This window comes from Prionailurus bengalensis, chromosome A2 (genome assembly GCF_016509475.1).
Source record: "Prionailurus bengalensis isolate Pbe53 chromosome A2, Fcat_Pben_1.1_paternal_pri, whole genome shotgun sequence".
Classification (NCBI taxonomy): domain Eukaryota; kingdom Metazoa; phylum Chordata; class Mammalia; order Carnivora; family Felidae; genus Prionailurus; species Prionailurus bengalensis.
This window is the reverse complement of record NC_057348.1, coordinates 38,621,431-38,645,894: the sequence shown is the minus strand read 5'-3', so window position 1 is coordinate 38,645,894 and position 24,464 is coordinate 38,621,431. Positions and strand designations below refer to the sequence as shown.

The window sequence follows — 24,464 nt, the reverse complement described above, 5'->3', positions numbered from 1 at the left end:
ACCCAGGAGTTAAACTCTTGCTGTGGAAATGAATATTTACTGCTCTGGAGAATAGCTCTTTCCCAGAATGAAAAGTAGCCAAACCAGTCTCATTGCTACATTTTGTTTGATGTGTCTTAGTCTTTTTTTTTTTTTTTAATTTATATATTTTGAGAGAGAATGCACAAGCAGAGGAGGGGCAGAGAGAGAGAGAGAGAGAGAGAGAGAGAGAGAATATCCTAAGCAGGCTCCCTACTGTCACTGCAGAGCCCGATGCAGGGTTCGAACTCATGAACCGTGAGATCATGACCTGAGCCGACACCAGGAGTTGAATGCTTAACCGATCGGTTGAGCCACCCAGGCATCCCTGACGTTTCTTAGTTTCAAATATCATTTAGTAATGTCGATTTATTGACTATTATATGCAAGACAATGAGCTGAGGAAGAGGGACAGGTAGAAGTTTCTTAGATTCCAAAAACTTCAGTTGAAGAGAAGAAAGAAAAACTGAAAAATGAAGAAAAAAATGGAATGATTTGTCAGTTTAAAAGCAGAAGCAATGTCATGAAGCTGAACATAAGGGCCGTGAATTGGTCACCTACTGCCTGGCTGTAGTCAAAGGAGAGAGGCACACAGAGAGGTGAGAGGGGTCTGTACAGAGTCAAGGGTTTTAAGCTCTTTTGGGTTCATGGGTCCCATTTTGAAACTGAAAAGCTCCTCTGTGTGTGTGTATAAAACAAAAGCCCACTTTGCTACCACCCTAAATGAAGAAGTTTCACTTTGGGTCGTATTCCCCTCTCCTCTGTTACCTTTAAGAAATAGAACATTCGGGGGCGCCTGGGTGGCTCAGTCGGTTAAGCGTCCGACTTCAGCCAGGTCACGATCTCGCGGTCCGTGAGTTCGAGCCCCGCGTCAGGCTCTGGGCTGATGGCTCAGAGCCTGGAGCCTGTTTCCGATTCTGTGTCTCCCTCTCTCTCTGCCCCTCCCCCATTCATGCTCTGTCTCTCTCTGTCCCAAAAATAAATAAACGTTGAAAAAAAAAAAATTAAAAAAAAAAAAAAAAAAAGAAATAGAACATTCGTGATAAAAGATGCGTCCCCTTACCCCACAGCTCGGGTCTGGTTCTCTATCCCCACATCCACACAAAACATCCCTCTCACAAAGTTCGGCTGTGTCCTCCTTCTGGGGTTCCTGTTTTATGTATGCGGGTGTCCAGAAAGGATATATGAGGCTTTTGCACAGTATTTCTTTACTTTGCATAATTGGCATGGTGATGTGCCTGTGCACTAATGGTTTTTAAGGTATGGCCTCAGGCACTTCCTGCACCCTGGAAGCCCATTTCCAGACTGTTTTGTAGAAGATGTTAGGACTTGAGCAGGTTCTAGAAAGTGCATTGTAAGGTGCAGCATGCCAGGGGACTCCCTAGAGCAGAGGCAGGAGGGAGGCTCTCTTAAGGCTGTCAGCCTGCCTGGGACTGGGAGCGGGGGTAGGGGGGCAGGTCCCCCGGGGTCTTATAGAATCTGGTTCCTAGCCCTCACTCTTTGCCATAGCTTCCACGTGGCATTTAACACATCCTTCCTCAGGGGTGCTGATCTTTTTAAGTGTCTATGTCCTGCTTCTTCACCTGGGCAGTAAACTCCTTACAAATCAAGACTCTGATTTTGATGTCTTTGTCTCTCCTCTTGGTGCCTTACCTAAGAAATATAGTACTTTTTTTTTTTAAAGTACTGTACAGCAGAAACATTCGTTGTGGTGTTAGGTCTTTAAATAATTTCCAGCAACTAAACTTGAGGCATATGAAGATAAACGCTTGCAATTTAAGCCATCCAGGAAGCAGTAACGTGGCTCGGGCTTTCTTTTGGCATGGATATGCGGCTGGTGATCACTGAGCTTCCCTCCTGCCCTCGGGGTGGCAAGTGGTGCAGGTACATTTTTGGTTGCTTGTGGACCAGCCTTCACACCCATCCAGCCAACCAGGAAAGAGAAAGCTCACATGGGGGCTCGGAGCTGCTCTTGTGAGTAAGGGAGAAACGGATTCACAGGGATTCCGCATACACAGCGAGGCCGGGGAGGATAATACCACCACCACCCACCCCTGCCCTCGGTCATCGAGGCAGGTTTTATATTGTTTGTACAACTGTACGTTTTTAATGTGTGTTTTTATATTAGTTTACAGCCTTTCTCTCCTCCCCGCCCCCCCCCCCGACCCCAGAACAACCAGAATGGAACCTTATTCCAGGTGTCCATTGCCTGCCCTCTCTCTGATGGGGGATGTCAGACAGTGAATGTGCGGGGAAGCCTTGGAACGTTTTTTATTCCTCGTGGTTGACCCCATAAAGTTTCCCTGATGGACTGTGTGTGTCCATGACGGCAACAAACACAAGACATTGTTCTCTTTGGACGGACACATTATAGCGTGTTTGTGTATTTAGAGAAAAAGAAATATATCAAAAGTCTGGCGCCTGCTATTTGATTTTATAGTCTTAAAAACAATGCCTAAAGTAGTTGTGCTCGTGCGGCTGACTTGATGTGTTTTCTTCATGGTCCTTGTATATCCATAGTCTGCGATTTGTCTTTTACTGCCTGACGGGTGAATTCTGACCTACAAACCTACCGTCCTTACTGTTGTGCTTTGGATTTGTCCCAAGGTGGGACATTAGGGACACGACAGGTCACTTGTCAGTAATTTTTTTTTTTTTTTACATTTATTTATTTTTGAGAGACAGAGACAGAGCGTGAGCAGAGGAGCGACAGAGAGAGGAGGAGACACAGAATCCGAAGCAGGTCCCAGGCTCTCAGCTGTCAGCACAGAGCCCGACGCGGGTCTCGAACCCACAAACCCTGAGATCATGACCTGAGCCAAAGTCGGACGCTCAACCGACCGAGCCACCCAGGCGCCCCTTTGTTGCTTTCTAAATACCAGTGCAGTTACAAGATGCTCAGGGCACTCTGACCATTAGAATCATTCAAGCCCACTGTTATTTTATCCATCTTAAAGCTCAGACGCTGGTTCATCCTTGGAAGCATTGCAAAGAATAGCTTCTCAGCCAAATCATGTTAAAATTTTTTTTTTCTTTTTACATGTTCACATTTCCTGTCAGAGTTGAGTGCTGAATTGCTTTGAAGGCTAGGCTTAGGAGTGCCACACTTAAGCCTGAATATGAATATAAATGCTGAGAGTTCTGGCTTTTTGGTAGGGGGCGGGGGCACAGTGCTTGAGGACGGGGGTGAGGTTGTGATGAAAAGCTTTGTGCTACAGGCACCCGGTGAGCCAGCCCCAAAACCACTTGAAACCAGAGTTGGGATCCAGAGGCAGCTCAGGCCCTGCCCTGTTCAGTGCAGCGTCAGCCCAGGGGGACCCGATGGAATAGGAGCAGATTATTAGACAGGGAGGGACAGGAAAAGGAAGCTTCCAAAGGGAGAGAAGAATGGGGGTCATTGGGCCAGGGCCCGGGAGGGGTGCGCCGATTGTACTCTGAAAGCAGGGAGGGGTGCAAGGTCAGAAGCTGGCTCAGGGCTGGCGAGGCAGGGACCAGGCAGGGGAGCTTGGGAGGAGACGGAAAAACCAAGTAGCTGGATGCAGGAAAGGAACGAGGTAATGCAGGGTCTGGGCTGGGCTGCTGTTGTGCACTGAGCAGAGAGGTCAAGGTTTGACCCTCTTGTGTGTCGTCACAGGTTGTGCTCAGTGCTCTGTAGGAACTGATGATGCTCCTTGAGCACGGCGGTTCAAGGGCCAGCCCTTTTGGGGAGTCCCTCCGACACAGTGCTTAGCCCTCAGGAAACACACAGCAAATAGGTTTTCTACAAGCAGGAGCTCTTGGGGGACCCTCTGCCTCTCCTGTAGGTTCTCTTAGCTTCTCCAGTGGTTCACATTTTACTCCCCAGGTGCCAGGGAGGGGACGGGAAGTGCAAGACGGTGGGGTTTCAGCGTAGTCTTTCTTTTTTTTCCTTTATGGTTTTGCTTTTCCGTGTAACTTACACGACAAAGTCAGAAGAAACACGTAGAAAGAAAAACGGTCTGGAAAAGGCTATGAGGTTTGGGTTCTGAATTGGACCCAAAGTCGTGGGGTGGCTTTGTGGAAAAGTCGGTCTCCATTCCTCTCTGGGTGTGTTTATTACATACGAAATGAGGCCTTTGCAGTAAGGAGCTCATAAGTTTCTTTTAACTTTAGCAAGCGCCCTTGGAAAATGTGTTTGGTTGAAGTAACCATTCGAACCAGATGGTAATAAAGCCATCTGGGACCAGGTGGACCAGGATTTGAATCCCTACTTCACCACTTACTGGCCTGTTGAGGCCTGCAAGTTACCTTATCTCTCTGACTCTCAGTTTTTCCATCTTTAAAATGGGCAAGAGCCACTGCATGAATTGAGTGCTTGAAGCTGTGGCTTAGCCCACTGCCTCACCCCGTATGAGCCCTGAGACGCATCTGCTCTTACTACCCATCTGGAAAGGAACTTAAGTCACCAAGATTATTAATCACAAAGGGACTTCCTGGTTAGCAAGCACATGGTAGCACGTTGCTTCTTACTCCTCACGGCTTCTCTTTTTCTCGAAACCTTTCTCGATTTCCTACTCACCAGTCAGATAAATGACCCTGAACTCTTTGCTGCCAGGGGAAATTTGTGAGGCTCCTGAGGAGCTGGTTTGTCCTTGTCTGTGTGGCCTTTACCGGGCTCCGTTGCCTGTCTGTCTGCGTCCCCAGACCACCCGGGACACTTAGAGGCAAGGGGTGTCTGTCCTGGATTCCCATGTCATGCTCCCGTCCCTGCATGCTTCCTGCCACCCGGCACCTTCCAAATGTTTTGTTGCCATGAGACTGAAGCGTTGGGGGACAGTGTCTGGGAAGGTGTTGCGTGGAAAGAGGGAGGGCCTCTTGGCACGGTACCGGCGTTCTCTCCGGCGGTTGTGGCTGCCTCGATGCTCCGCAGGCAGCTGGGCCTGTGACCCGTAAGGCATTCCCCTGTGGACATTCTCACCCCAGAAACGTGTGGCTACCTCCCCCGCAGCCTAGGGAGCTTGGGTGACAGACAGACACCATAAGGCAGAGTTTTGAGCCTCTCTTCCAAAGTGGCAGAATGCAGTGCGTTCTCTCTGTTTCCCTGGAATCTGAGCAGGTAGGTTTATCTTTTAGACCTAAGTCTGAGAGCTTCAAGTACAGAGGACCGCCAGGATTAAAAATTAAAATGAAACATTTCGTGTTGTTTTAGAGAAAAGCGAATTAAAGAAGGAGCCAAATAATTTCTAGGGTAGAGAGCAAAGGACAGGTCCTGTTGCAAGTGATAACTACTCCCCCCCCCCTTTTTTTTTCCTCTTTCTTCCCTTGAACTTGGGATCCCTGTGTATCTCAGACAAGCATCAAAACCCAAGATTCAAATCTGTTACTGAATCCATTCCAGAAAAGCGGGGAAAAGCTACCAATTTGTCATCTGCTATAAAATTTCATAACCTTTCTTTTTTTGATATTTTTGTACTATTATTCACTCGGCTTGAAATTCTGCGCCAGATTTGTGCCTGCTCATTTTACTATGTGTGCATGGCTGTGGTCTTTATTTTATAAGTAAGGACTGCCGGGTTGAGTTAGCAGTGCCCAAAGCGCTCACACTGCAAGTCCTCTAGGCAGGCTCTCTGTGGTTTGAGGCTCAGGCTATTTTTGGGTACGGTCAGGAGGGAGCTGGTTAAAAACCTGACTTGCCTGATTCCCAGGGTGGTCTTCCTCTGCCGGGATCGCGGTCAGTATAGCAGGAGGGCAAGACGAGCAAAGCTCTCGTGTCACTTCCTGCGTGAGATGGGTTGGATAAGAAAGAGGAATCTTCATCTGTCCAAGTTGCCAGCTTTTATAGCTTCCCAGGAGAGCAGAAGCAGCTTGGAAAGATTGTGAATTTTGTTTTTCACTGGATATGCAAATATGTATTGAGGAATGCTGGTAATGGGCTTGTCTTGTGGCTTTGGGATGGGGAACACAGTACACAGACTTGTGTGCTTTCTCGAATAAAGCGAATGAAAAGGCCGTCTGCCAGGTGAGTCAGATAGGGCACCGCGGAGGTGTTCAGCTGTCTTTAGACGACAACGAATTTTGAAGACAGCGACTTCCTTGGAAAGTCTTATTTTGAGGGTTTCACCAAATTTCGGCTCAATATTTAGTTAACACAGACGAATCATTACGGAACATGTTAATTCTGTTTTTCCATTTTTATACAATCAGTCTACCATTCCCTTTCAAATACAATACTCTCAGGTTTTGCTCCTAAGCAGTTTTCTAACTTTCTATTTCTATTTCAATATTTTCTGCCACCCAGACATCAACAGATGGACAGGGACGTTTCACTACCTCCCCCCATCCTACCCCCCCCACCCTCACCCCCCCCCCCCCGAAGTTCTCACGAGCCACACACACAAGTGCCGAGTTCCGCCTGGCTGCCTGCTTTTTGGCACAGGCCTTTGGTTCCTGAAATGCTCAGAGCAGACCAAAAAAACAAAAAAACAACAAAAAAAAAACCAAAACCAAAAAAAACCCCAGAACTTTCTCAGGTGAGCCAGTCCAAGAATGTCTTTTTTTTCCTTGAAAAATAGTTTCCCGCTACACCCACTCACCCACCCCAAAGCGGTGAAGGCAGATACAGTCCAGACTCTTCCATAGCTTTGCCTCAGTGCCCCCTTAGAAATGGCGTCTCCTTGGTCTGGTGGTCCCCGCCACCGGCCGGGTCGCCAGGGCGTACGTGGACCATACAAAAGCCCAGGGGGCAGCCCATGCACAGCCAGACCACACCCCACCTCCTTGCCCGGCCCGTGCTGTGGTTCTGATGCCTTCTCATCGGGCTTGCAGGCTGTAATAACGGAAATAGCAAAAAAACGTCAGCCGACTCCTGTCTGCGTGTCGGCACTAGTCCAGGGAGTTTCAAAGGGATGCTTTATTGATTCTGTAATTGCACAGGAGAATGGACAAGCTGAGCTGAACCTCAGGGCCAGGAAAACCCCTGCTCCACCAGCAGCTCCGGATGAGCCAGGGTTTGGAAAGAGCTCACAGAGCCTTTGCAACCCAAGGTGAAGTGCACTTAACCCTTTCTCTAACGTGTGCCCCTTCAAGTTTCTTTCGCGCGTATGTGTGTCCGGGCCACATCTCACCGTACGGATTTCAAATGTTTCATTTCCTTTGAATCTCATGCCTTTCCCTGTTCCTGTTTTGTGATTCTGCCTCTCACAGTGCTCTTGGCACACCTGAGGCGTGAAAGATAGTGCATCCAGGAGCCTCTTTAGAACAATGGACTCTCACTGGCCACTTCTTGTGAAATAAAAACCATAAAGCAGGCTTCTGAACAAGACTCATCAAGATACAGTAGCCCATTCTCTGCTAATAAGCGGATTGCTTTCCAGACCTGAAGGAGTGGACCAAGCTGTTTTGCCAACACAATTGAAAATTAGCTCTGTAAACTTTTCCTGCTGCCATATTTTGTACTGGCATTTGTATCTGTACTGTTCCCTTCATTTGGTTAGAGAAGGAAACAGTTGGAACATGGACATTTTTAAAAACCAAAAAGGAAGTGCAAAGGACTTGACAGAGCGTCTCCCTCGGAGACGGGCTGGAGACACCTGACAGTTCTCAAAATTGCTCCCTAACATCTCCCTGATAGCCATCGTGCTGTGGGGGAGATTGCTCACTCCTTTGCTGCCTTGTTCATCTTTCTGAGGGTTCAGGGACTTTGAGCGCAGACAGGACGGTCTCACTTGCCTGCAAGAGAAAAGAGGCCATCCCCCCATCACACAGTACTCCTCCTCTTGATTGAAAGCCACGATACTGATGCCTTAAGGTGGGACTTTGCCCTGACTTAAAATCTCCGCAGTCTCCCTGTCCCTCATGGTTCAGTACTCACCTCAGTATCGAAAATTTTGAGCTAAGGCTTTTCCTGGATTCCAGGTGCTTGTTTTCAAGTTCCTAGAAGATTAAAAGATTCCCATCCTCCCTCCCCCAACGTCCTTACTCCCAGATCTCTCTCTCTCACTCTTTGAATGTTTATTTATTTTAGAGAGAGACAGAGCACGGGCAGGGGAGGGGCAGAGAGAGAGGGAGACACAGGATCCGAAGCGGGGTCCAGGCTCCCAGCTGTTAGCACAGAGCCTGACATGGGGCTCGAACCCACGAACCGTGAGATCACCGCCTGAGCTGAAGTCGGGACGCTTAACCGAGTGAGCCACCCAGGCCCCCCCTCCAGATCTCTTAGTAGACATTTCTGGGATGGAATTTGTCATCTTTTCTTCTGTACCAGCGCACGTAATTCCAGTGCCGCCTTTCCAGTCGCTCGGCATGAAAACCTAGGAGTCCTCTTTATCATTGCTGCCCCTCACTTGTCATATTCCCTTAGCTGCCAAAGTCTCTGACTTGATTCTGTGCTTCTCATCCTTTCCCTCTATTCTCTGTGCTGGGTTTTTCCTCTCATTCAGTCCTTCGGTATGTTTTCTGCATATTATTGTGGTAGCCTGCAGCTCACAGCGCTGCCTCCATACGTTTCTGTTGGAACAGTCTGAATCATGTCACATATGTTTGTTCAGAACCTTCAGTGGCTCCTTTTATTGACAAAAGAGCCCAGATTCCTCAGCCAGGCATTCCAGGCCTTCTGTGATCTCCCTGCACACGCTCCTGCAGCACAGTTTCCGGTTATCCTTAATCTCCTTTCCCCGCGCCCCCACTCCTACCTAGCTCCCCTCCACCACTCTCTTCCTCTCCCCGTGTGGCAACTGCTTTTTCTCCACTGTGCGTTTTGAACCTGTGTATTAGTTCATGTATTCCGCAGCCACTGATTGAGTTCCGTCTTAATGCCAGGTCCTGGGTTACGTAGTAGATACATGGAGACAGTGTAGCCAGTGGTGGTTCCTGCCGTTGTGGTCTGTTAGATGGAGAGTCAGATAGTAAAGAAGCCAAGAAACACATGTAAAATGGAGTGATTATATACATAGAAAGAAGTGCTTCTCTTGTTTTAAGAGACAGAGAGAGGAAGCTGTTTTAGCTTGTGTGGTGAGAGAAACACCACCTTTCCAAGAAGGTGGTATTTAAGTGAAGGTTTGGAGGCTGGGACAGGCCACTGTACCTCAAGCTGGGAAAGAACATTTTTGGTAGATCGGACGGCATGTGCAAAGGCCCTGAAGTAGGGTCTGCCTAAGTCTTAAGTAAACTGAGAGATTCTGCTCCTTCTGTTGAAGTTTTCGTTTTTCTTGTGCCCACTCTATTCCTCCTCTTAAACCACTTTGGTTTTCCTTTATAGCACTTCTCCATTTTGCCTCAGATTAAATCTATTGAGTGAGTTTCACTAGAATGAGGACAGTGACTCTCTACTGTACATTTCCATTTCTCTTACTGGTATCTTCCAGAGGACAGACTTCCATCTAATGGGATTTAGAGATTATTTGGTGCATTGTTTATCGATGTTGCAAATTGGGTTTGGTAAATGACTTACTTTCAGCCAACAGTGGAGTTTATATTACTCACTGTGTCCCCTGGCTTGTTTACCCAACCATCCTGGACTTGACAGAATCTTTTCAATCCTCAGACCTTCCTGCTCTTCCAGAGTACCTTGTTTTCCAGCTCATAGGTCAAGAGGAGTTGATGTTCGTTACTATCCTCTTTCAATTCCCCGTGGGATCAGAGAGCTGGCACGATCTGAGGCTCATCCGTGCTTTGAGCCTGGGGTTCATGGGAGGCTTTTTTCTTGTTCTGGGCAGAAATTTCGGTGAGCCAGCATGTTGGTCAAACTCATCTGGCCTACAGACTATGGTCTTGAACAGGCCACACTATTGATTGATGTGGTTCAGCCATATGTGGATGGCTGAATGTGGTTGTGATCCTGGAAATTTGTTAAGAGTCTGAATGAGCCCAGTTTAGTGGGCCTCCCGTGTTGGGTGAATGTCATGGTAGAGCAAGAAATGGGGGCAAATGTAGAGATACTCATAAATCTCATGTCTTTTTTTGGTTCTTTTTTTTCTTTTCTTTTTTTTTCTTAAGTGGTTTGGCTGCCTTGCCCCACAGAACTATAACTTGGAGCCCCCCCCCCCATTTAAAAGAAACAGAAGTTGAATGCTAATGGTTGGCCAGGGGCATGAATTCAAAGCTCCTTCTTCTTATTTTTGCATTGAACACATACTTAGTAAGCACTTCTTTTGCCAGGGACTCTGCTCCGAGCGGAGGAGCCGTTATTCACCGGGGGGTTGAGTGACTTAAACTCAGAGCAGCTAGTCTCTTCTCCTCACCTTCCATACTACAAGTGGCCTCTTGGAACAGAGTTTGAAAACCGCAGTCTGTGCTAGCAGTAAAATGAGCACACCTTGTAGGTTATCAGCCGACATTTACAAGTTAGCATATTCCTATTCTGTTCATAAAAATCCACATTAGTGCTTTTTACCTTTTTCTCAGTAGGCACTTGGGAGTATAGGAGCTGCATTATGCATTTGCTTCTACCCAGGAAAAGTCCCATTTTTTTTTCCCTCTCAGTCACTCCTTACCTCTTTTGTTTGACTTGAACCTTCCTCCCACCCCCTGCCCGGTAGCTGTCTGGTGGGAGTGTTTTGTTTTTCTGGTTGGAGCTTTGGTTTTTTGAAGGCAAAGCCTGTGTCTTCTGCTTGGATCCTGCAATAGTGAGCACAGTATAAGCACCGGTTACTCGGTGAATCCTGAGGGTCAGTTTTCCAGCTCAGCAGTGACACCACGCTCGATGTGTCGTTCTCCCAGACGTGCAGGAAATGAGTGGAAAATTTGGACTGTGGGTTTTTGTGGGATTTGAAAAACCTGCTGTTTTTAGATTCCTATTAAGGTACCACTGGGACTTAGCAGCCATTTATGATTCTTAGGCATGTGGTCCCTGCTCCAGATGTATAGGCCTTCCAGCACCCATGGTTTGGGATGGTAGAAATATCATGAACTCAGAGTTGAGAGGAGCAGACATTGAATCCTATCCTGCCTGGCGCTGGGGCACTGGGCGAGGTGCTTATCTTGGTGCCTTTCTTCGTTGGTGACGTTGCAAGTTTTGTTTTTTTTTGTAAATTATTACTTTTTTTAAACATATATTCAGTTTTGAGAGAGAGCTTGTGCACACGCGAACCTGGGAGGGATAGAGAGGGAGAGGGAGAGGGAGACACAGAATCCGAAGCAGGCTCCGGGCTCTGAGCTGTCAGCACAGAGCCCGACGCGGGTCGTGAACTCGTGAACTGTGAGATTGTGACCTGAGCTGAAGTCAGCGCTTAATCGACTGGGCCACCCAGGTGCCCCGTGACCTTGCACACTTCTGGTGAGGACTGTGAATGAGATCCGGGATGTGCTCCAGCCAGCACCCGCGGTACAGCCAGAGCTCGCATAGAATGGACACTTTCCTTACTACGACCTGCAAGCCCCAGAGGAAGTGTAGGATCTTCTCAGTTAGCAGAGGAGGCGCTTCTCTGTGTCCGCTGGCCAAGGTGACTGTCCCCGCTTTACTAATGTTGGTTAGACTGTTATTAAAGCATCTCTCAGCCCTGTTCATCATTACTCATTTCACAAGGTACATGTCCTGGCAGAGGAGTCAACATCTGGTTTTCTGGTGCGTTTTCATAGTCTGTGGGTATATTTAGGGCCACACATGAAATCCCGTGACCCAGGACAAACTGATTGAATGCAGCTGAAGACACACATAGAGTCGGGAGACGTAGTGTGCTTTCCTGCCAGGCTGCAGCCGGACTGAATGGGGGAGGAGTTCGAAGTGCTCTGGTGCTCAGGAAATGTCCATGAAAGACACACAGGCCAATCTGGGAAACTCTTGAGTTGGCCCCATGGGCAGCTGCCCCTCCGTTGCTGGTTCCCTCCTTCTTTGTGCCCATTTTTTAAAACATGTCTGAACGTGGCCGCCGCCAGGAGATGCTCCTTGTGTTAGCAGAAGCCAGTCTAATCCCAGATGTCCTATAAAGTTGAACGGTTTGTGAGCGGAGGCAAAGGGCACACCTTTAGGACTAATGTGTTTTTCCTTGGCAGAATTCCAGGACAAGCCTGTGTCCTTGCCAAAGGAACAGCACCTCCGGGCCTGTGACTGGGATGTGCTGAGTGGCTGGGTTAGTCGGAGGGGTGGGAGCCAGGGGCCTCCTTCTCACCAGTGGATGCACGCTGGGGCTTGCCAAAACTCTTTGTGTTTCTCCACTTCCGTATCTGTGAAATGGGGTTAATAATACCCAGGGAAGGAGAACTCACAGGACTTGTGTGCATTCATAAGCTTACCCTGGGAAACCACTTTGAAGGATGGGAAACTATCGAAAGTCTTGAAGGTATTGTAAATGTGCACGATCCGAGGTGCATCCGTCTTACGCCTTTGGTTTGCCCGTTGCCACCAAGGGGTTGAAGGCCTCAGATTCTGGGGCTGGGGGTTGGGTTTCAGGTTGTAGTCGCCTGCCTCTTGATCCAGTTTTAATTTTTTTCTGAGGAAATCATGGCTTGTTTTCTGAGGTCAGACACCAGAACTTTTACTGGAGTTCTGGTTTACTTTTTTCCCCCTGTGAAAGGAAGGAGAGAGAGACAGAGAGAGAATATGTCTGCCTATAATCTGTTTGTAACTTTCGTTGAAAGTGACATCAAAGAGTTTCAAGTCTTATGTGGCCAAGAGGGAGGACTGTTGCCTTTTTGTCTCTAATGGTCCAAATCTGGCCACTAGATCCTTCCCAGAAGTGTGAGTGCTCAGTAGTCTTATCGATGAATTACTTCCGTATCTAATGGAGGAACTTGTTGCAACCTGGACAGGTAGTAATTTTGGTTTTCTTTTCGATTATTTTTGCATGCTTCAGATTCATTGGAAACATGTTCTCAGCCTGGCTTGGGTGGAAACTTGTTTTTAGTTGTGGGCTCTTCTGACCTCACTGGGAGGGTGGGAATGGAGGAGGAGATCAGGCAGAGGGACTCTATATCCTTGTAGCTCAGAGTGGGATCCTGGGTCAGCAGCATCAGCATCACCTGGGCGGGCTTGTTACAAACGCAGAGTCCACCGTCCCTCTCCGGCACTGAATCAGTCTTTTTTTTAAACCAAGATCACCAGGTCGTTCATATGTATGTTAAGGTCGGAGAAGCACTAGAGTGTTTTAAATTCTGTGCATTTTTTTTCGAATCACAGTAAACAGAGGGAGGTGTCAGTGGTTCTTGGTTGAGAGGTTCATGTTTACGCTGATGCTCTTACATGCCCCCTTCTTCCGAAGTGTCTACATTATCACTCCCCTAGATTTCCGACTTCCTTTATGTGTTGTCCTTCACTTGTGTTAGAAAGCTGTGAAGTGTGACTGAAACTAGCGGGTGAGTTAATGTTTCCTGTTCCACATCACACCATTAAGATGTCGAAATGTCTGAAAGAAGACGCTCAGTACCCAGATCGCTCAGTGACTGCAGACGGCTATAAGAACTTGGGCCGGGTTGCTTGAAAATTTCAAAAGGAAGCGTCTCATGAAATGATGAAATAGGAAACTGAGGCCGTGTCAAAAGGGGATCAGGTTATGACTTGTGCGCCATCAGCAGTGCACAGGCAGCTGGGATGCTGATCACAGCCGGGTTAACCGTGGTGTGGCTTTGTAGAGTTCTGGCAGGTGGTGACCGTTTTAGGAGTAAGCCTGCCATGTCAAGAGAGGGCTTTGGGCGGTGGCTTGGTAACATCGTACACTTGGATGAAGGAAGAGTCAAGCCAGCCCCTCTTTGGACAGGAGGTGCCGAGACCAACAGCCTCTTTGTTTCTAGGTCAGCATTCGTTATGCAGGTGTCTCTATCCTGAGTCTGGCTGGCGACTGATGTTTGCATATCGTGGTTGTCTGAAAATAGCATGAACTACAATTTATTGTCATGCACTGGGGACATGGCCCTCAGATAATTTATACTTCTTTGAAAAAAAATGTCAAATTATATAAATCCCAAATTATGTAGGAAACACGTGCAATTTTGGCTGCCTTATTGAATAGAAAGATAACTAGATTGCCCTAGCATAGAGAAAATATTGAAACCATGTGTAAGCTTTATTCTCTTTTCTGAAATTATCAACAGGGCATACATTTACCTGAGGGTAGAGGATGGCATTGCCTAGTTAAATTCACCTCTAATTTGTTTAATTTTTTTTATCTTGATGTCAAAATTGAGGAAAATGATACTCATTCTGTTTCTGCAGTTTCGTTCTTCTTTTGGTCACTCTAAGGTGGTTTTCCCCCAAAGAATGTATTGTAGAGAGCTTTTCCTTAGGAAACATTTCTCTTTGGTAGTGATGGTGACAGGTGTCCTTTGGAATGTCTGTCTCTTGCAGATTGGTGGCTTCCTTTGTGATATGAGTATGTCTAGTCTCATCTCAAGGGCCGTCCTAGGCTGAGGCTTCAGGAAATTTTGACATCGTGGAGTTGGACAGGCACGTGTAGACCCTCATGCTGGACCTTGGGCTCACCAGACACTGGTTGGGACAGGAGGTAGAAAATTAGATGACTAGCACCAGACAGGGAAAGCTTCTTTATTCAGAGCTGCCTTGGATCCCTGTTTACTTTCCTGACCAGCCCCACCTTGGATATGGCCTGGTTTTATACACATGTATACGTGTAGATGTGTACAGTATATGTACATACACACAGTGCATGCATTTGTGTCCACGTATGTAACTGTGTGTATGTTTCTGTATCTGTTTATGTGTATATGCTTGTATATGTGAGCTTTAAGGACATAGACAGATATATACCTTTTCAGACACATGTGTATATGCTCTTATGTCTATATTTATGCTTTTAAAAAATTATTTTAGGGAATATCTTGATAGAAATGTTGGGGATGCAATATATTTTTTTAATTTTTTAAGATTTGTTTTATTTTTGAGAGAGGGGGAGAAAGAGAGCATGAGTTGGGGAGGGGCAGAGAGAGAGGGAGACAGAATCCAAAACAGGTTCCAGGCTCTGAACTGTCAGCACAGAGCCTGATGTGGGGCTTGAACTCACGAACCACAAGATCGTGACTTGAGCTGAAGTTGGCGCTTAACTGACTGAGCCACCCAGGCGCCCCAGGGATGCACGTATTTAATCCACTACACAGATGAGGACACTGAAGGTCAAAGCAGTGCAATGACTTCACTAGCCTCCTGGTGGAACTAGACCCCATGCCTCTGCCTTCCTACTGTATGCTCTAACATGGTTGGACACCTTCTCTGTCACCTCTTTAATGCACTTACGTGATGGCTTGTCCAAACTCCAGACCCTCGTTTTGGCCATATATTTATGTGTTTGGAGTACAGTTTACTTACTATTGCTTTATGTTGCTTTTTAAATATATATTTATTCATTTATTTATTTTTAGACAGTATTTTTTATAAAAGGACACTTCAGAATTTTTTTCATTATTGGAAAACTAGTATGATGGTGGACCATAAAGGAAACTGTCAAAATAAACATCTGAGTATTAAATATATATGTGTGTGTGCATGTGCATACACGTGTGTTTGTGTGCACATACACCCATGTGTATATATCTCCATTTGTCACCTAAAAGCACCCTATGTACCACCCATGGTATTTGCATTGTACTTTGAGAAACATTGAGTTAGACCAGAAACCTCCACATTAGTTTGCAAATGTTGTGGCATACTGAGAGATCCATCTCTAAAGGTCATTGCCCTTACTACACTACTGGTGGGCACTAAAATGTTGGTGGAGATCCAGTTTCTTTCATATCTTCTGATAGCAGGTGTTAGGTACAACCTCAAATAAGATCAGTCCAGTCTCATAAGGACCTACAATGTTTGGAAACATCTACTTGTGATTTTTTTTTTTTTCACAGCTATGCTGCAAGGGTTGAAGCTGTTAATTTCAGACATTGTTTTCCCTCTCATTCTCCTTTCCCCTTATGTGTCATTAATTTCTGATTCCTACATTCTTACGTTAACCTTTAAAATATGTATATATATGTATATATACATACATGCATGTGTACCCACACACACATATACGCATATGTATATATATTATTGATTTAGTAGATACTTTCTTAATTCTTTGTGCTGATATTCGCCTCGAGTGAATAACTGGAATAAAACATTAAGATTGTGGTTGCCCCAAATTAATTTTTTGGTTTTGTGTTTATATCCTGTCTTTGGATTTTGGAATCTCAGGTGGGCATGATAAAATATTGTGGTTCTGACAGTTAATAATTTCTCTATTAGCTTTTTTGAGTGGAGGAGGAAATTGAACTCTTTTATCACTTCAAAATAATAAAAAAAAAGAACCAGTATTGAATTATTACATTATATAAAATGGAAGAAGGAAAAAAAAATGTTGTTTTTTGTCTCTGCCATTTGAACCCAGCGCCCTAAAATGAATGGCGCGTTTAAGTTATAGAGCCCATGCCGGAAAATTCAAGAAAAATGCCGCTTAGCCCTTGCTTTGCTGTGTTTCCTTTTCCTGTGCAGGAGAATATGCAAATTGCCTTTCTGTGGATGCTCTGTCACATCCTTGTAAAGGTTCTGTGGGGATCCATGCATCTTGCTGAGTTGAGCCTTGTGCCAGCTCTGAGAGTTTGATTGTTTTTGCTAATAGAGACAGATTTTGTCATTAGAGATACCCAAGTGTGATGCTGCCTACATTCTTTTTGAGTCTCTGGTCACAGAAATCCCTTTGGCTTTAGGTGCAATTTAGTAGAAACACACACACACACACACACTCGCGCGCGCGCACACACACACACACACACACACACACACACCCCCCTCAAGCACACAGAATTTGACTGTGGAATTGGCAAGGAATAAGTGAGCCAAATTTGGCCTGTAGAAATTAACACTGGCAACTTCGTGAGTAAAAATTACATGAAAAGCACTCATGGGGGAAGGAAGAAGGAAAAAAAAAAATCTAGGATAACAGTGCAACAGACCACGTTTCCTATCCAGTCTGTCTTCTCAGGGCTGTTTGTCTAAACAGCATTGCCATTTTTTCTAAACAGTACTGCTGGTGTCCTCGCTCTGTAATATGAAGTGAATCAACTACACAGACCAAATGCTCGTTGAGTTGAGAGTTCCTTTATTTGGCCAAATTAAACCCAACAACCTCAGCTCTGTCCAAACTTGTGCTAGTCTAGGGCCAGCTAAGATGCCTGTCCCCATTTGCAGTTCTGCAGAGAAAAACGAAATGATACATTAACCGTTTCCTGTCCCTTAGACAAGGAGGAAGTTAGCTCCATTAAAACTAATCAATTTTTTTTTCTTGTCTCTGCAAAGCTGGAAATATAATACTTGGAGATTGTCTCAGACATAAAAAAAAAAAAATAAGAGACTCCATGTGGGTTTTTGAAAGGTGTAAGTAGTGATATTACAGTTTTGTGTGGATGGTCCATTATATCCCCCTGCCACCTTAGCGTCTGCTAAAGAAGACAGTCCAGAAGCACAGTGCTTATTTTTAGGGCAGTTTGGAATGGTTTACGGTTTTGGTTTTGGTGCAGGGTTTTTCATGTCCTGGCCCACAAGCTCAGATACAGAGATCATTGGAAGTCTAAAATCAATAACGATGGAACACAGCCAGTGTGAAACAGATGCTGAAATAAACCATCTGTAAATTCCATGGTGGACGGGAGTTGGGGCTCAAAATGTTTATTTGCATCCTGTGGACTGCTGGAATAGCCCTGAGGATGCTGCTGATCTATACCATTTGCCTTCAGAACTCTCTTCCTTCCAACCCCAGCTATACGTGCTTTCTTATGTATATTTGAAGAATTGCTTTGGGCATTTTGTAAGGACCTTCTCTAATTTTTGTGTATACATTATTGGGAATCCACTGAATAAGGGTGGACTTTTTTCTCGCGGACCGACTGGTCCCTCCAGTCAGCAGCCTGAGCGATCTTTTCACAATGTAGATATGATCATGTGTCATTCACCTGTTAAGCACTAAGCTGAGATCCCTTTGCTGGCCTCCGTCTACCTTCATGATAAAGACCGAGTTCTGTCCAGGATCTCTACAACCTTTAAAGTGTGAATTCTGCTTTCTTCCCCCATTTTCTCTTGCAACCATCCTGGTTATGTCTTACTCTGCTCCTTGGTGCCACAGGGTCTTTGCATAGGTTGTTGCTTCTGCCTGGAGAATGCCTCCCTCTCTTCTCCACCTGGTTACCTCCTACCTGTCCTTCAGCTCCCTGCTCAAGTATAACCTCATCAGGGAATTCTTTCTTGATCTCTCTAGTCTGCCAACATCCCTCTTAGACTTTGTTCTGGTCCCGTAAAACTCTACCTTGTGGCATTTATCTTAATACAGTTTATGTGTATCTTTGTTTCTGTCTTCATTAATGCCAGTCTTCTCACTAGCTCCAACAGGGGATAATATCACTTCCCGGGTACTGTTGTTTACTAGTCTCTAAACAATGCCTGGCATAAAGTAGGTATTTTGCAAATATTTCTTCAGCAAATGGCTATAGTAGTTGGTCTATTGTTCCTATTTTGAAAGCTATTGGAGTCTCAACTTTCTATAATTTTGAAAACTTTTGAAGTACTATTTTAAAACAAAACCAAGTAGTTTATTCACAAACCAAGTATTGACGCTCTAAGTCGTTCACTCTGGTTTCTAAATTTGCCTTTAGGTTACAGGGCTGAGGCTTTTTTTTTAGGGGGGTGATTATGTGTTTTGTGGGGTGAAGGGCAGTTTGTGGTTGTGACTCTTAGAGTCAAAGATTCAAACTTTGGATACTAAAGCCTGTATTGGAAACAACAACAATAACTAATTTGTGAGTTTTGTTCTGCTTACACTTCCCATCCCTAATAATGCTCCCCTCCCCTTAACTTGGTATTAGGGAACCATATTTGTCCCCATAGCCACATCTAAGCCACTTACAATCTCCTGAGCTCGCTGTCTGTACCTGTGAAATGAGAGGGTCAGATTACATGATACCTAAGTTCCCTTCTGGCTCTGATACGCTAGGTTTTATTTGTATAAGTATTGGTTCTCACATCAGAGACCCAGGTTCAGAAACGTTTCTGTGTCTGCATCTTCTAAAGCTTATGTGATTTCATGGAGGATTTAAACATTTTTTTTGTTTTCAATATGAGTGAAACTTATAATTTATAGATTGAAAAATTATTATCATCCTTAAGGAAACTATTTTTTTTATCACTGGGATCCTCATTGCCCCATTTTTTTTAAGAGCCTTTATTATTGTTTTTTTAATGTTTATTTTTTGAGACACACACACACACACACACACACACACACACACACACACACACACGGACAGAGAGTGAGTACGGAAGGGGCAGAGAGAGGGAGACACAGAATCTAAGCAGGCTCCAGCCTGTGAGCTGTCAGCACAGAGCCCGATGCGGAGCTCAAACCCACAAACTGTGAGATCATGACCTAAGCTGAAGGCAGACACTTAACTGACTGAGCCACCCAGGCACCCCCTTTTTTTTGAGCCTTTAAATAGGTGATGTATGAGAAAGTAAAATATTCTCTTGACAAATCAGTTTGGGCTGCACTTGGTTTCTAATACCCATATGTCCCTAATGAATTTCCAGAAGGTGGGGCATTGTATACTTCATTACTGGAATGCGGATTCCATGGTGAGGAATGCTATTGTTTGGAATACACGTGTGCATGTGTGTCCTGGGGGTGGAGGGAAGGCTTCTGGTGCAGATGCCCTTAAGGTACGAATAAGAACTTAATGTTGTTATTTCCAAATAGCTGGATTTCTCATAGGGTGTGATGATGGTAGACATTGAGAGTGACCTTTAATTTTTTTAAATGAACACTAACAACAACAGTAAGAAAGTGCTAGGAGAATATAGCGTTCTCAGAACATGGCAGTGGGTTAGTAACGCGAAGCCAGGTGCAGGATTTGAAAACTAAACCGCCGCGCTGTTAGGTGGTGCTGATCCATCAGTGAGTGCTCTTAAAAACTTCCAATTATCCTTTTTATTTCATGTGCTTTGTGATTGTTTTACTACCCTTGATCCCTGGCATTTCATGGGGCTATCCAGTCTCACGAGGCTACACAGAAGTACCTTTGAGACCCTGGCTTCTGCCTTCTCCTCATGATCTGCTTGGTCTTCCTGTGCCCTCCATTTCCGGCCCCCAGCACAGGGCTGGACCGTGTCCAGAAGGCTCCATGAGCCGCTGTCAGCATAGTCCTGGGAGCTGAAGAAATTCCCCCTCAGCTGTTCCCCTTTTAGTAATTAGAAATAGACCTTAATCTTAACCAGTAAGTCCTTCAGCGAGCTGACAGATGCATCGGTGGAAAGACTGGGGGTGCCGAGAAGGTGCCACCGAGATGGGCATTGCCTCCATTCTGGAAGGTTCCTAGGCTTCCAGGGGCAGAGGCCGGCACCCAGGTGGTTAGTGACCGAGCGCTTGCTGATGAGGATAACCCCAAGTGGGTTGTGGAGGCTGAAGACTGTTGAACTTGGGTACTGTAAACTCAGTGCCGTGGATTGTTCTTAACAGCTGGCGCAGATGTGAGCCTGGGATCAGGAAATCCCTATCACTTCCCAGTGACACTCGGGGAGGTGATTGGAAATGGTTTTAGAAGTCTGTTCTGAGAAAGAGTTGACCTGTTAGGAGACAGTGTAGAGGGCCAGCAGGACTGGCGTTTGGTTACTTCTCTGTTGCCCCCCCTCTGCCCTTTGTGGTCAACACTCTCATGGCTGGTGGAGCATAGCTTCTCACCAAGCGACCACTGCCCAGGGAAGGGTGCCTCCATGGCTTTGGGTATTTCTTTTCTGTCCTGCATTCTTGCTCCTTGACCTACCTTCCTCTTCTCATCTTTGTCTCCTTCCCTTCATTATATATCTGTTTATTTCACAAAGAATAAATGCTTATTGCTAAAAAAAAAAAAAAAGAGAGAGAGGAAAAAAAAAACAAGAAAAAATGCATATAGGTAATGAGGGGAAAAAAAACACCAAAATTGTTACTAGTAACGTTTTGTGGTATTTCCTTCCATTGTTTTTTCCAGGCATGTGAGAGCACACACCCATATAGAGTTTCAAAAATGAGCTCACACTGTACATGGTGGTTTGGTTTGTCTTTTTTCTATTTAAAATATATCATGGGGCTTCCTCTGATAGGCATCAAAAACCAAAATAGATGGATGGAGATATATTAAACCAAGGGGAGCAGAATGCTAATAATATGTAGCATCTAGGAGGTGGGTAAGTAAGGTTTACTCAATAATTTCAGTAAAAGCACAGGACATAAAGAGTGGACATCTGGCTGTATCATTATTACAGGTCATATGGCAGCACTGTATTGTCATGCATGGGTATATTGTCATTTATTTAGCCAATTCCGTATTGGCTGGATGTTTAGGTTAGGTGTGTGTTCCAGCGGGGGTGATAGGGGGTGTATGTGTGTTTTAGTTAGCTGAATAGCTAGTTGACTTTTTCCGCCCATCCCGCCATCTCCATCTGTTTTCAAGGGAATGGAAACCGTGTGTAGGAATTGGGGTAGCAACTCCCATTTCGTCAGGAGACAAAAGTACCTTTGAAATTCTTACTGTTAGTTTTGCTCTTAGTGTATAGACAGGTGGTACATTAATTCTCTCGTTGGTTTGCCTATATTAAGCAGAACAGTATCTTTAATTAGACAAACATATTTAACCCAAAATGTGTTTATTCTCCCCTGTCTATTTTTTTTTTTTTTAATTTATGGACACTGCGAGTCGCTCACAGTGGTGCTCAGGTGCACTCTCGGAAGGTAGAGGAGGGGTGGAGTCAGGAGACAGGCAGACAGTGGACTTCACCAGATAAGAAGGCATAAGCCCAGGCTCAGTTGGGATCACAACCCCTGTGCGAAGGACCCATCTTTTCTTCCCGTGTCCTTTCTTTCTGTTCTTTATCCAGGGAGAAGCTATGGTAGCATCATTTTGAAGGATTCAAGAGTGACACATCCCTGGGTTAGCGTTTGCCTCCGGGAGTAGCTGGGCTCTCCTCTGCCCCATCTATGGTTGCCTTTTGTGTTACGCTCCAGTCTTGGTCTGGCTCAGCTTGGCCACGGTGCCATGTGGTGTTCCTTTCCTAGCAGAGTCGGAGCATTGAGTGCGCGACAGAAAAGGCATCGGGGCCCCCTTGGATCAACCAGAATGTGAAGTACGACAGGCGCTCCAACCACAGAAACCTGTCCTTCACCCCAGTCTGTAAATCTCATGATCCTTTTACACAAAAGAGTTTGGGGAGATAGTTATTATAAGCTCCAGAGATGGTTCAGACAAGGCATTTGAGACTCAAAGGCATTAAGTAACTTGCCCAGGGGTGCCCCTGCAAGGCCAAGTCTAGGGTTCTCCAGATCCTATAGGCCATGCTGCCTACTCCTCTTGGTGAGGGTCCTCAGGATGTCGAATAGATTGCCGCACAAGAAAAAGAGCCATTTGTCTAGAAAACACTGGCCATTTGAAGACTGTAAGAGGAGACCGATGGCCTCAGGGCAAGACACTGCCCTGTTGGGAAGCACTTGACCTTTCTTTCCTAAGAAGAACATTCACGATCATTGCTGGGAACTTTGGTCTTCACACATCATTCATGGTGTTGGGCATTCTGATGAACGTTATCTCACCTCTCAGTCAGTGAGATGGATCTTATAGTCTCGGCTGCTCGCTCCCTCGGATCCACTCCTCCATGAGAGGTGGCATCTTCCAGAAGGATGAAGTGACCTGCCCAGGATCATAGCCGTCAGCATTGGAGGCAGTATTGGAACTCAGGTTTCCTTCACTCCTAAGCTGCCCCTCGTTTGTCCTCCCCACCGGAGGACGTTAAGTGTTGATCGCTTCTCTTCATGGGTCGGGTCCTTCTCTGTAAGAGAGTTTGCCTGCCACCTGCCAGCCAGCTTCACATAGTCAGACACGATGATGAGAAGGCCGTTCAGCTCCTGTAATTCCAGGACGGAATTGTCTTCTCTGCAGGGACACCTGGAGCAGATACGTAAAATATAAATACACGAAGCAAGAGGTTGCAGATTTGTAAGAATCTTTATATTGTGTTGTCTCAAATGTAACCACCCGTACTCAATATACGTGGACTTAAAAATTATTTTACATCATCTGATACTGCTCGGACAGTGTGCGAATTCTCTTCTGTGTCTTTGCACACGTTGAACAACGGAGTCCCTAAAACTTGCCCTACAACCCTGCATCTCTCGTAAGGAATGTCTTGTCTGTGTGCCCTGTCTGCTACACATACGAAGCCACGTGTGACAGGAACAGTGTAACTCCCGTAGGCTTTCAACATTAGCAGTAGGCGAGAAAGTAGACAAATACCAACCCTTCTTAAGAAAAGCCATATTACAAATGTTTGTTCTGGGAAAAAAGACAGTTGTTACTTTTGTTATGCAAAGGACAAAAATAGGATGTGTATTTCGACTCTGAAAAAGTAAGGTATCAAGTGACAAAGCATATTCCAGGTGAAGTCCTGATTTTTCCATGAGATCTTTCTCTCAGACCTCAGAAGCACAGAGTGTACATTTGGGGACATTTCTGAAAATTTTTAAAATATTAAAAAAATAGTACAGCAGGGTTTTCCATTTGTTTTGTAATTCTTTTGGGAATATATATGTATGAAACATTGGAAAGGTGTGTGCGGACAATTTTAAAAACACACGAGTGCATTTTGGGGTATGCAACCCCAGGGGTGCACCTATTGGTGAAAGCAGAAAGCACAGTGCTTCTTTTGAGTAAAGTAGCATCAGGAAATAGAACTGACAGTTGGAAGCACACCGTAATTTCTTGGCATATAACACAATTTCGAAACAAAAATAATCATCCACCTGAAATTTATAAATGCTCTGTCTCAGGTACGGAAACCAACTTTTTACCTTTTTCAAAAGATTGCGGACAGTTAAACGGGGTAAAAATAGCAAAAGATCAACAGTATCTCACAGTCTGCTTTCTAGTCTTCATTATTCTTTTAAAATGGGGAATAATGTATCGGTACAATTAGTGAACATTGTAACGTGCCCAGCACTATGTGTGAAGCTGTTACGGTATCATCCCTGAAACTCTTTAAGGCCTGTAACTGGCCCTGTTTTACAGCCACAGGAGCCAAGGCTCAGACAGGTAGAATTACTTGTTGGAGCTGCACAGCTTTTAAAAGGCACTTTTCAAGGCACTGAGACTTGAACCCAGGCAGTCTGACCCCCACAATCACCCAACTACTGGGATTTGTTACTTCAGTGTTTTTGTTTTAATTTTTTTTCTCTATTCGCTTCAGAATATCCTGAGATCTGTTTGTTGTGAGGGAAGTGACTCAGACTTAGGTCTCTTTTCATCCAAATAATAGGTGAGCCTTAGTATGATCGTACTATGGTGGACAGAATCACAGGCTTGTGGCCCAGTACCTACTGATGAGGTCATAGAGGCCTGTGTTATCAGCCTGCTCATTCATTCATTCATTCATTCGCTTGTTCATTTGTTCACTCAGGAAATATTTCCGTGGCAGTTACGTTCCACCTACTGTTCCACACACGGGGCACAGAGCAGTGGATAAAACCAATCCCTGATCTCGTGGTGCTTATATACTAGTAGAG

At 45.3% G+C, this 24,464-nt stretch overlaps 1 protein-coding gene across 4 annotated transcripts in view; it reads left to right on the top strand.

Annotated features, from left to right (window-relative positions):
- The window catches only part of FOXP1 (forkhead box P1), a 596,530-nt gene that overhangs the window by 141,156 nt on the left and 430,910 nt on the right, over positions 1 to 24,464 (top strand). The window lies entirely within an intron of this gene.